Here is a 14,741-nt window from a genome sequence, read left to right on the forward strand (position 1 = left end):
CTGATAAATAAAAATTTTAACAAAAAGAAAAACCGACTTCAAACAAAACACTATTTTAAAACAAATGAATATGCACGAAAAAGTAATAAAAATAATTGCGTATTCAACATATTTTTTAGAGTCTTCCTAAGTTAAATGAAATGAAAAATATTAGACTACTTAAAAGTCGATTTACGATTATATCATGTAGTTATAATTATTGTTATATTTGGAGTCGGTGTCAGCCAATAAAACCCTACAGTATATCTATCAAAAAACAATACGAGAATACTTTAACAAATATGTTTTTTACAAATTACCTTTTACACAATAATATACTGGATCAATCAAGGGGCTCGTATCGCTTCTTTCTTTTGATTGTTGGGGCAAGGGCACCGTGGCTGACACCGGCTCCAAATATACCAATAACTATAACTACATGATATAATCGTTAATCGACTTTTAAGTAGTCTAATATTTTTCATTTCATTTAACTTAGGAAGACTCTAAAAAATATGTTGAATACGCAATTATTTTTTTTACTTTTTCGTGCATATTCATTTGTTTTAAAATATTGTTTTGTTTGAAGTCGGTTTTTCTTTTTGTTAAAATTTTATTTATCTTACAAACACAACGATCTTCTTACAGATCGGGCGAAGTGGGTCCGGAATAACAGAAAAATTAGCACCTGGTTTATTTAATGTAACTACATACTAGTATTTTTACATAACAGTTCATTGATTTCATGTTTTTAATTTCGATTCGATATTTAAAAACTTTTCTAACTTTTTTTTCAATATGGTTGGTATCTATAAAATTTTGTATGATCAGAAATAGAAGCAACAGGCGATTGACTCTTGTAACGTTGAACGTCTTCCTGCGTTTTTTTGCTAAGCAATTTATTTCTTGTTTTACATTCCGTTTCAGAGGTCATCCAATTGAATAGTGAGTAATAGTACCAGTACGCTAGACGTAAGGTTGTAAGTTCACGCATAATAGATAATAAATATTATAAATATAAGACATGTTTTATAAAATCAACGATACGTAGGCTTGTAAATAAGATGAGAATCCATGTATTTTTAGTCACGTGTGCCACTTCGGACGGCTGACCCCGGGTCGACTCTCGCCCGATCATAATTACCAGTGAAATAACCTGATTGTGATCACACGCACACACGCACACACGCACGACAATGTATTTATTCAGCCAGTGGTTCTCAAATTTATATTAATCAAAATCAAAGTGGGTTTTATCTAAGTCTACTTCTATAATGGTTGTGAAATCTCCGTTTTATTTGATTGTTTTAAATGTAAGGTTATATTTGATTCGTAAATTCCTCCTCTATATGGTTGATATAAGACATAACTAAAATATAAACGAAGTCTTGATGCCGATGTTAATAAATCACATTTTCATACTTTTACATTTACGTTTATTTTTATAAGAGTTTATTTAACTTCTACTGTTGCTGAATTTGAAAAAAAAACTTGTAACCGAATTGAAATGACATAGGCAATTGATATAATAGACAGTAGACATTTGTAAAAAAATTGGATTATTAAAAAAAATATGTAATATTAAATATGTTGACATGATACACTATGAATGTTATGTACACTTGTAATCGATGTACATATCAGAAGTTGTTTTTCTTTTTTTGGATGTTGTGTAAGCCATCAATGTGTATATCAATGTATATAGTTATTGTACTTATTAAATAAATAAATAAATAGAAAAAACTATCTAATTTCGAATATCTTAATTTTTTTTCTTTAAATAAACTATAAAGAAATAGTGTCCACATACAATATTTTGTCAGTGTGGTTGATTAAAAAAATTCCACAATGCTTTAAATACGTTTAACTATCATATCATAAACGAACACCAATTCAAACGAGACAATTGATTCTCAAACCTCACAATCCAATAATTTAAATTAAAAAGTTTGAGAATCACACAAAACAACAATGTCTGCCAATGTCTGACAAACCGAACCGTAGCTAGTGAGACACCCCGACGTCTTTCACATACCGGCACACATTTTGTCTAACGCCTGTTAAATAGCCGATTCGACCTGTCGATACATCAATCAAACAAACAAGCATATATCATTTAAATTCTTTTCTCTTCAATTAGGTCCTTTGTGATACTAACAACGACCTCTAATGTGTCGTTAAACATTGATTTTCATTTTCGTTCACAAATGTATTGTTAATGTTGCTTTGTTATTATAAGTGAATCATTGAATTGCATTTATTTATTGAACGTATATTTCAATATTCAAATAGAACAGGTATATTTTTGTAACAATGCCGTGATCTTTATATGATTGCGCCACTCAATACAGTTTATTAATATGCCGCAATGGATCAGTGGTTACAGAGCATCAATCCTAATCGAAGATTGCGGATCATATCTCTAGGGTTTAAATTGTCCAGTTGTTAAAGTGTCCGATATGAAATAAGGCTGCATGTTTCAGCGAAAATATGCTGGTTAAAATGCCCATTGATAACAGGTCGAATATTGGTCTTTATTTTATTTTTATTTATTTATAAACACTTTATTGCACACAAAAAGCAAAAGATACAGTGTACATAACATTACAAGAACATATAACAAAAAGAGAAGCGTGCAAAGGCGGTCTTATTGCTTAAAGCAATCTCTTACAGACAACCCTTTAGAGTAAGAATTTGTCTTTATATTAGGTATAGCAGAGGGATTTGTTCAATAACTGGAAACTAAGACTATTGTTTTATTTTAATATCTAATCGATATCAATCAAATTATATGCAAACACTTGTATTCGCATACAATTTGCCAAAACCGATGGGCCAACTTGTCATTCATGTTCATGTATTGAGCTCTCTTGGCTCATTTTGGATCAATTTTTGCCACATTTGTACCAACACGAATTTCTACAGCGCGGTAACCCTCGTCACTTTCTCCGGATCAGTCTTAGCCCAGCTGTGGGAAGCTGACAAGTAACTCAACATTACAACTTTATTGGCTTAATAGAACCAATGGATTTATATTATAAGGCTGTGCAACATGAACGGCATAAACGGTTCATCCGAATTAGCTGTTTGAATTAATATCACCTGTCAGAATAAGTCAAGATGATTAAACACTAATGTAATTCATTTTAGTGGTTTATAAATACATTACTTTTAGGTTGTTGTTTTAAATCATTCATTCTATTTGGGCTTATCTTCGAAATCTCAAAGTTATTCGTTAATATCTGAGTAAGCTTTGCTTATTTTTATTCGTGTTTATTTTGTGAATCAATGAAAGATTTTAAATAAGTAACGAACGTATTACGTCATCGTTAATTTACAATTAGTGGCTTGCCCGCGAAGCGTCGCGTTTATTCAAAATATTTTTTAGAAGTTACGAAACTTATAACATGTTTTGTTTTGATTTCATTGTAAACAACTCACACAAGCAAGCAAGCAGCAATCTAAAAATGGCGTCTAAATAATGAGACTTTATTTCAATGAAGTATTTTTATTGTTAATTTAAATTAGTTAGAATTGGAGTTCGATAAAAAAATACTTTTATTTTGTTTACTTACCTATTTAATTTTGTGGTTGATTTTATCTCTATAAGGAAAAATAAGGGATAGAAAAGATATATTCGATCTTGGATATTAACCAAATTATACCTATATTAAGCTAAAAATCTTAAGCCCTTTTGAAACTGTATCTCGACGGTCATACATAACACTTTTTAATCTCCTATGATTTTTATCTAAAGACATTTTAATCTTTAAATAAAAAAGTATTAAAAAGTCACTAAAATTAACATCGTTAATATAACACGACCTTTTAATATTAATATCACGACACACGATCAGATTAAATTAAAAAAAAATCAGTAACTCCGATCAGATTAAAGGACTATAAAAAATAAATCGTTAACAATGTGGATTCAACATTGATTCAATAATGAAGATCACTTAGTCGATTCCTTTTATTCGGCGAGTATTCGATGCGAAACGTCGATCAATTTAATTGATCATTCAACGTGATCTGTGCTAAACTTGAAATATTTGAATCCCAGTCACAATCATAATCAATTTACGAAGATCACAAAACGTATCACTCGATCATTTTTTACCTAGATGAAGGATGATATATATGGCATTAAGTGTTTAACGTATGTTACCTGTGCAACGTTATAACGATTTTTTATATGGCAATAAATCTATTTATAATTAGTAAATACTGAGATATATTTCATGCAAAATGTTACACGATTTTTTGACATTGTTTTTCGTCTTAAGCTGAGTGTAACATGCTGGCTGGCAGGCTGTAAAATAGCTTGCATCAACGTAAATTTTTTTTAAAAAGTCAAATTTTTAAATTTCGAATTAATCATTTTAGATCTTATTTGAATTGTTTTTGCATGATTATATCTTTTTATTCTTTAAATCCTTACTCTGTACTGTTCTTTGTGGTATGACTGTGTGCAAAACTTAAAGAACAATTTATTTGACTTGTATACGTAGGCTCCTAAAGCCTTAATGTTTAGCTGCCAGATTCTATTGCCGAAAGTAAGAAGTGAGCTTCAATTAGCCCATTTCTTCCTCTGACTTTCAAAACTAAAATGTATAAGTGTGTATAAATATTCATGCGCAGGGTAAGATTTCCGTGATTTGTACATTTGTATCATTGTGTGGGCAATAAAATATATTTTAATTTGCAATTTTAATTTAACGCGAATTTACGCTATATTCGCGTTATTGTTATTTTATCTCGAATCATATGTCGTATCTACATCAGTATCTCATCATTGCATTTCGTCTGACAATTCGTCAGCATCGTCGGAGAATTCGGTAAGGGGCAATCCTTAGCCGATTGGGTGCGACCTTATCTTCCTTTATGGTTCGATCTTAAAAAAGATTTATGATAACGCACGGCACGGACGAAGCCCACAAACACTTTAAAATAAATGACAAGAAGTCACTTCCAATTGTAATGGAAATGCTTTCTGCAGTAAAATTAAACTATAACCCTGTCGTTTAGAAGGATTTAAATGGTTTAGAGATTTTATAGGTTCAGTCTACATTTCGTTTTGGTTGGGTTTTATTTTAACACCTTAGTTCATTTAAGAACTACGTCATTTAAAAAAATCCTTTACGTAAAATGTTAATTTAAAGTACATATTAGTTATGCAAACTAGAATAGCAGACATTGAGCTGCGTTTGACCACCTAGGTCCTAGGTATTTATTTAAAAATAATTAATAATAAAAGAACACGTATAGGATAACTTTCTCATAAACAAATCAATACTGTTTAGAGTTAGTTTTAGAGTTAATGTGACTCTTGCCTTGTATGAGAATGAAATTTTAATTTAAAGTATGAAAATCAGTAATTATCGATTGAAAATAAATGTAAAAACACCTGCTCGTATCGCAACGTTAGACAAAGGCGTTTTTCTTAGAAGGTTTTCGTGTATTGTCTACCGTGATGCTCAATGTGTTAATCAAGATCAAAGATATGTCAAAATATTATGAGATATATGCAGGCACATACATATTTTATCAACGATATCCTTCACCGCAAATTAAGTACACGCAAACTACAAAAAAGTCATGATCCATTTCATTTGCATGCATTAATTACATTAACAGCCTTTAAATTTCCCACTGCTGGGCTAAAGCCTCCGCTCCCTTTGAAGTGAAAGCTTGAAAAATATTCCACCACGCTGTTCATTCACGTGTGTGAATTTCGTTGAAATTATAGACATGCAGGTTTCCTCCTTACATTTTCCTTCACCGCTGAGCACGAGATGAATTATAAACACAAATTAAGCACACGAAGTGGCACTTGCCTGAGTTTGAACTAGCAAACATTGATTAAGATGCACACGTTTTAACCACTGGGCCATTTCAACTTTTATGTATTATTGATTAGAAATTCTATATCAATAGTTTTGTTAAAAGTACACGATATGGTTTTAAAAAGGATTAGCTTATAATATGTGTTATTTTATAAAATTGTATCCTACATAAAACAAATGATAAAAAACACTTTTATATGAACTTTATTTATTCGAAGCTGCGTGTGGTCTCAACTCAACTAGTAGCAAAACCTAACATTGTATGCAAAGTAGCGCGAACTCACTATGTTGATATTAATAATTAGGTAAAGTATTCATTAACATATTTGTGCCATCCAGCGTTACTTCGGTCTAAACCGGGTGCTTAAACACTTGAAATTGAATATAAAGAAACTATTTTGTAATTTCTAATTATAATTAGCATAAATATCTAATGTGAATATAAGGTTTCAGTACTTATGTGACGATTATGTATGTAATTTAGCATTATATGCTTTCGATTGCATTTAATTATAATATTTTAGCAATCGGACTCGACTTTATGCGGATAATTAAGGTAATTTTACGACGATGTTATTTTTTATTCGAATAAAAAATTACAGAATTGTAATCAACAAAGGGTAATTAATGAATTTATTGCATTTACTTTTAGACTATCAACGATATTATATTTACTGTCCGAATATATTACTAGAATTAATAAATTAATAGAAAATTTATTCGAAATTTAAAAATATATTCCTTAGTGCATGCTTACTTTATAAAATAATCTATGTTCCAAATTTAAACTTTCTAGACACCGCAGTTTTATGGTACGTCGATAGACAATCAGAACAAGACACGATAGATAATGCTTTGAAATATTAATATATTATATTAAAAAAAAAAAAACTATTATAGCGATTGCGAAGTGATAACTATATGATAATTTGTTAGTTTTGACGCGCCACCCTATCGTACAATTAAAAAAATCTCTTGTATACTAATTATGTATGTTGATTTAATTTTGAATTTGAAATGTTGTGTTCTAAAATGACAGTCATTATAAAATTATGACTTGCATTGTTAAGATTTTAGATGGCTGTATCTGAATGTTTGTAAGTACAACAACAACAACAACAACAGCCTGTAAATTCCCACTACTGGGCTAAGGCCTCTTCTCCCTTTGAAGGTTTGGAACATATTCCACCACGCTGTTCCAATGCGGGTTGATGGAATACACATGTGGCAGAATTTCTATGAAATTTGTCACATGCAGGTTTCCCGATGTTTTCCTTCATCGCTGAGCACGAGATGAATTGTAAAGACAAATTAAGCACATGAATCAGCTTGCCTGGGCTTGAACCCGCAATCATCGGTTAAGATGGACGCGTTCTAACCACTGGGCCATCTAGACTCAAGTTTGAAAGTAGGTACTACATAATTCCATGCGTTTATGTTTATAATTCAACTCGTGCCCAATTGTGACGAAAACATGTAGTGTTGCACTCAATCTTGACATCTCAATCTCAATCCGACTGAATCATCCGATACTTGCAGATTATGTGTTGGATAATACTTTATCATAATATGTGTATCCCGTAGTAGAGCAACGTGGAATACGATTCAAATCATGTCCAACATTTTTACAATAATGATGAATCTACAAATCGTCTTATGCACAAAGACTATTTACCTTCTAGTTTATCTTTCAATGACTTTATATTCTTACTAGCGACCTGATACTAAATATATTATAGAATTTGTTTATTTACATCACAATAGAAACTTCTAAAATTCTCAGTGTTTGTTCATCATTTTGTCTATACATACAAAAACCTTCCTCTCTAATCACTCTATCTATTAAAAAAAATGCATCAAAATCCGTTGCGTAATTTTAAAGATCCAAAGCATACATATGCACAGACAGCAGTAAGTGACTTTATTTTATAATAAGTAAAGAAGATACTATGCGTACGAAAGATTTATGAGTCATGAAATATTTTTAGGATATTCTTTTTCAGTATATATATATATATATATATATATACATATCGTAGAATTAAAACAGCTGGTGCAGAGACCGTCAAGTATCACTCACTCATTTGATATTTTACCGCCAGCAATACTTAGTAATTTTGTATTCCGGTTTGAAGGTTCAGTGAGCCAGTGTAACCAGAGACACATAGGACCTTAGTTACCTAAATTGGTGTCTCATTGGTGTAATGTGCGTAGTTGGTGGTACCTGGTGACAAATTGGCAAACAAAAAAATTGACCTATTACATAAAGAAGCTAATTGGTAATACATACAGGGATAGTTTATATTTCTTACGGCTGTATTTATAGACCTGACCACGCATCGTCATATGATCAGAGTGCTTGACTATGAATAAAAAAACAAAAACTTTAATTTTCAAGCGATGACGATTTCCAGTTTAATTTATCACAACAAGTCAACAATCGGACCCACTTCGAAGATAATCTCGAAGGAGCCATTGAAATTATTTTATTCCGCTGAAGAGGCAGAGGTTATCAAACGGAATAATAATAACATTACAATATTTTGTACATTAAGTGCGTTCGGGGTGTCTCGGATAAGTTAAATGGCTTATGCGTTTTGTGAGGTGTTAAAAATCTATCAGAATTGGACTTTCATTTTTATGAACCTGTCTGAGTGAATTGAAAGTTTTATATCAGTATATTTTTATATTATAGAGTCTACCCGTGACCACGAACACTGCAAAGTGCTCGAAACGTCGGGATGTTTAAAAATAATTAATATACGCGATTCATCCGTTATAATTAGTTTTATTTAAAAGGAATTAGTTTGTATCCCGACTGAGTCTATATCATTAGGTACAATAAAATATATTTAAGATGAAATGATACGTACAATTATCAGACGTTATCCTAAAGAAAATCAGCTGAACTGGAATTTATTAAACCTTAACTATGACCAACAAAACGTCAACCCCCATTTACCACCTCAATGTGTAAATTAGAAATAGTGGCATATTTCTTTCCCAGGACTCAAACTATGTCCAAACCAAAATGTCATCTACATCAGCGCTTTAATCGCTTTAAGGTAACAGACAGAGTTGCTTTCGCATTTATATGTTATAAATGCGTATATAGTATAGATTTTTAATTAAAGGATTGTTTACAAACGTCCCTTCTATCCCTTTGAAAATATAAACGAAGTTGAGTCGTAGGCGTCGCTAACGATTTCCTAACCTAAGCAAGTTGGAACAAGTGCCTCAACAATGTTATTTTTATTTGTTGCCTGCAGTGCGACAGCAATTTGTTTTATTAACAACACTTAAACCGCTCTTATTAAAAGTGGACGTGTTATTTTTATTTCGAAACGTTTTTTTTTGTTGTAAAGTGAAATTTAAATCTTATCGGACCGTAGCATTAAATGTTTATTTTAATGCGGACTCTGAGTGAGAAAACTCCACGAAAGGTAAGTGTAAACCAATTAAGACACTTTATTGTACGCAAATGGACAGAGTACTCTGGACCACCAATGTTATTAATAAGTGTATATAAACAAGTGACAAGTGTAAACGCAATGAAATCTTAACACTTGTTTTAGCGTGTTTAATTAATAACAAACAGTTTTTTTTTTTTATGTTAAACAGGGCAAATGTTTTCTTTATAAGTTTTTATGTTTTTAAAATAAAATTATTAAATTTGTTTCCAAGGTGACTTTACCGAGTGTTTGATTCAGATTTCTTTATTTATTTAATCATCAATGAAATAAATTAAAAAGATATTACGAAAGCGACTTCTTGCTATAGTTATATATATCATTGATTTTAAATCACAGTCTCAAGATATCTTATCAAGCTTTATGATTGACCCTTTGGATTAGTGGCTAACTTGTTTGCCGCGAAGCTCGAGGTTCCGAGTTCAAACTCTGGGTCCATTATCTTGTCGACAAATTCTCAAAAATTAATATATTATAAATGACATTAATAAAATCGAAATAAACTTTAATCGACGTAAGTTTAATTTACAATAATTATCATCAACATTAATTCTGAACTCGAGTATTTCACTTCTCGATTTTCCATTTAAAATTACATTGACATTTCTGTATACATTTTGCATCAATTAAAACAATCGATTTCAACCTCGAGTCCGCATTCTTGACACTTGTATGAGAACGGGTAATGACCTTTCCTTTGTCATCGCTATGTGGTATTATATCCTTTAAGTATTAAAATACCATGTGTACATTATACGCGACTTTCCGTTGTAAATTTATTCGTGTAAAATTATTTGCATGTTTGTTTAACTCTTTAAACATAATTATAATACAAAAACTTATATATTAAACGTAGATATTTAAATTTGGCAAAATTATATTGGATTAATTTCAAAGATATTTATTATTGAGCAGAGATGACCCAGTGGTTAGAACGCGTGCATCTCAACCGATGATTGCGGGTTCAAACCCAGGCACCACTGAATATTCATGTGCTTAATTTGTGTTCATAAATAATCTCGTGCTCGGCGGTGAAGGACAACATCGTGAGCAAAGCTGCTGTCTAAATTAATAGAAATTCTGCCACGTGTGTATTCCACCAACCCGCATTGGAACAGGGTGTTGGAATATGCTCCAAAGCTTCTCCTCAAAGGAGAGGAGGCTTTAGCCCAGCAGTGGGAAAATAATAGGCTGTTGTTGTTGTTTTTTGGTGTGGTCATTGTCACAAACAATATTTAAATTGAAGTCATAAAAGCATTTATTATAAACTATCAGACCTAAGCTCATACTTGTTTCAATGTTTGTTGGCCGAGCTGATGTTAGACTCCCAGAGATATCCGAGATGTAATACAATAAAAATTAACGATAATAACTGGTTATTTACGTAATTATAGAAGCATACTTTGCCAAGTGGCATCTCTACCAAAGTCACCATACCCATCTGATTCTAAAAGAGATATCTGCACCAACATTTATTACCAATTTCCAACAGCCAACTTATCGTCATACACACACGTCATCAATCAATAAATGTATGATTATTGTTATTTATGAATGTTAGAAGTTAACACCAATGAAATGGATCCAATGCTGCTATAACCAATACTATTAATGACAAACATCGATTCCGTTCATCACGCTGTCAGAATATCAAAATTGTTTTTCTTTTACGTTTTCGTAATACAGAATGAATTAGATGTCGCGTGTCTAATACAGAAATACCTTCTGATTCGCATAGAAATGTCTATTATTAGCTTTATACGTATCGTCTATCAGTCATTGTGATATATTTGTACATTTAATTCCTCAAGCAGACAATACAATTGTCTAATAAATATCACTCTTTGTTAGAAATGTGTTTCGGCAATTTAACGATAGATGTGTTTTTTTTTTAAATATGAGACAACATCACATACATTACTTTGATCCCAATGTAAGTAGCTAAAGCACTTGTGTTATGGAAATCAGAAGTAACGACGGTACCACAAACACCCAGACCCAAGACAACATAGACAACTAATGATAATCAACATTGACTCGGCCGGGAATCGAACCCGGGACCTCGGAGTGGCGTACCCATGAAAACCTCTGTAAACACCACTCGACCACGGAGGTCGTCGATGTGTTGTCAATAACAATATGAAACAGGCATGAGTCTTGTTTAAAAGGACCGAGGATATTTAAGACTACACTCTACAAATCATGTTTTTGTACTCATTCCTTAAAAGAGATATCTAATATCTCTATATACTCTGGTACCTATTTCATAAAGACCTTAATATGATTTGTTTATATATAGTGGTAATCTACAGAAATAATGATGGCATACTAAAATAACTTAAAAAACTCGCTAGTTTTATATAGATACGAATAAAAAAGATACTATTTTAAATGCTGAATTTTTAGATTCCAGTCTTCATGACATGAATTTGAAAAAAATATCATGACCTCATCTAAAAAAAATAAAAAAAATATTTTAGCATCTCTTACATCGGTACCTATCTTCATAGTTTTTCAGCCGTAGTGAATTCTCGATAAAGACTAATAATTGCGTAGGAAATATAATACCACACATCAGTGTGCCTAAACTTAAAACCATAGCTGCTCACCACTTAAAATACAGAATCGGAACCTTTATCTTTAGAGTTAATAAACTAGACCAATGAACCAATAGGTCCAGTTAGTTAACAGTGCCTATATAATACATTGTATCATTGAATGCCTTGTAGTAAACACTATTAATATATGCATTATAATTGTTTTGTTTTAATTATACGTTTAGCATAATATTGCCTGTGAGCTGCTTTGATTTTAATAAGTAATTAAATGTAAGACATATCAGCAATTGGACTGATTGTGAGTCTGTTACCTCTATCAGGAGATACTAAGTCAATTATGGTTATTAATGGGTAATATTGTCGAGAAAACCCAAAGAGCAGTTGTTATGTTATTAGTGCTGATTAACATAGGCAAAGCCCTTCGTAACATAGCATTCTTGTGTAAGATAATAAATTATGAACTAATCGTAGTGTGAATATTAATTAAAATTAAATCGCTAGTGTTAACATAAATAAAATCATACATATTCTACAGCCAAACAACAAAACTCAGCTGTGTTTCGATGAAGATCGAGCGAGCCAGTGTAACTGCAGGAACAAGGAACATGATATATTAGTTCCTAAGGTTGGTTAGATTACAATTTGCTCGGGAGCCTACATATTTTCAAAAAAAAGCTAGTACTCAACGATATTGTACGAGCATTAAGGAATGTCTTTTAAAGGCAAGTATTATGGATTTTTTTTCGACCGGAATCAATTTATACCATACATGATTTTTTACTTATTAAAGATTTTTTTTAAAGCATATATTGCATGTTTAATTTTTTTTTATGACATTCCTTGAACAGTGTTACATATGATCAATTTTCTTCTTAATCTCGCCACACTCTAGAGTCATCTCAAATCTTCGTTTACTAGCAACAACATAAACCAGATCAAACGACTTTAAAAATCTCGGATCTTATCTGAATACGTATCTTGGATAAACAAATTTATTTTAAAATAATTTCCATATCCTAACAATGAACAAGAACCAATAACCAATAATGTAAAAAGGCTGACACTAATACATATTAATATGTTTCAAACTAATTCCAATGTATAAGAACGTATCTATAAAATGTAAGAATTGATATAACCATTGGAGCTTTTGATATGATTCTTATTGAATCATAATAAGGTTCAAATTTGAGTGTCGCTTTATGAGGGTTGTGATTATAAGACTGGTTGCTGGATTTTAATATCAGGGTGTCAAGTCATCGGTTTCGATCTATATTGAAATATTTCTCATTGTTTCACACGTATTGTTTTAAAAAATATGACTGTTCAATTTCAAATTTAAAATTAGGACAATTACTAAAATAGAATTAAGTTTATTTAAAAATTGTTTTTTATCGACGTATACTATAAAATTATTGTAGATGGAACTGTTACAACTAATTAATTTAAGAAATATAAGCTACTTAGGTGTAGATCCATAGGAACTGAGATTATATGACCCAGAAACCTAACTGATTCACTCTCTCACTGACCTTTCAAACTAAAAGAAAACATCACAAGTTATAGATAAATAAGTAAGTGTAAAAATAAGTATTTTATTATTTTCTATAGCAATTCATACCTCTTTCAAATTTATTGAATGAATGAATAGTCTACAAGTTAAGATTGCGTGTATTCCAATCATTTGTTTTCTTATATATTCTCATATTGGTTCATTCTCATAAAATACATATAGAATACTTATTTAATTAAACATATTAAATATCAATATTAAAAAATAATTATGTCTAGCAAAGAATTATTAGTGTTAAATTAAGACTAAAGTGCCCATTACTATTAAATAAATAAAAACATCGTATTGTTTATGAACTGAAATTAACATTCAATCGTTGTGTAAACAATAAGCCTATAACATTTAATTTAGGTTAACAATGCGCAATATTACGTTTCTAAATTAAATTCAACAAGGCTGTGATTTAAAACAATTCACAGCGGTAAAGCTCCGAGCTAATCAGAAAGATAAAGATTGTGTCGGAAGACAAGAAATAAAATATAAAAAAAACAATCATATATACAATAGCGCAAGTCATAGTTTCCGACGTCGGCGCTCAATAGATCGAAGAGATAGCTCGAACAGGGTGTTTGCCAGTTCAATTATCATTACGAGAAGAAATTCAGTCAAGTCACCGTGTTGTGGGTGACCCGCATTAAATCGGTTAATTCAAACTATTTATCAACTCCATTCGTTATGCATAAGATCTGATTTTGAAATTGTTTGGTGATGTTATGGCATGTGGCCCATTGTGTGGCCACGTTAGTTTGATGGGTGTGTACTATGCTAACCGATTTGTGATTGAATCGATCGATACTAGTGAATTAAAGCAAAATATACTCTTATTGTTTACAGCATTATCCTGGAACGAAATATCTACATGTTTTATTCAGAGACTATTGCTGTCACGACTTATCAATTCTAAGATGTCACAAATGAATTCCGGTGAGATCAGACAGTTTCTGAACAAACTTTAATAATTCATTGCGTACTTTATTTTTAACTAATTTCACTATGTACATTGTTATGGAACTCCTGACGTTTGCGTCAGATTTGCCCATCGGTGATGAGAAATCAAATATGAAATGCAAATGTTTGCTCACACACTTATTACAATAAATCCTGTAAATGGTTTAAATTAGCCGTGGCGGAAATAGTCAGTAGGGCTTCATTAAGTATCACGTGCTTTAATTTATAATTCTGCTGAAATTTATTCATGTCGATCGATTAAATGATGAACTATAATTCTAATGTCATAGCGAGCGTCCAAAACTAAAGCATGAGCGGTGAGCACAATGAGGCAATTGTTCACGTTCAATGAATAGATTTACAATGC

The sequence above is a fragment of the Vanessa cardui genome, chromosome 16, assembly GCF_905220365.1.
Source record: "Vanessa cardui chromosome 16, ilVanCard2.1, whole genome shotgun sequence".
NCBI classification, from domain to species: Eukaryota; Metazoa; Arthropoda; class Insecta; order Lepidoptera; family Nymphalidae; genus Vanessa; species Vanessa cardui.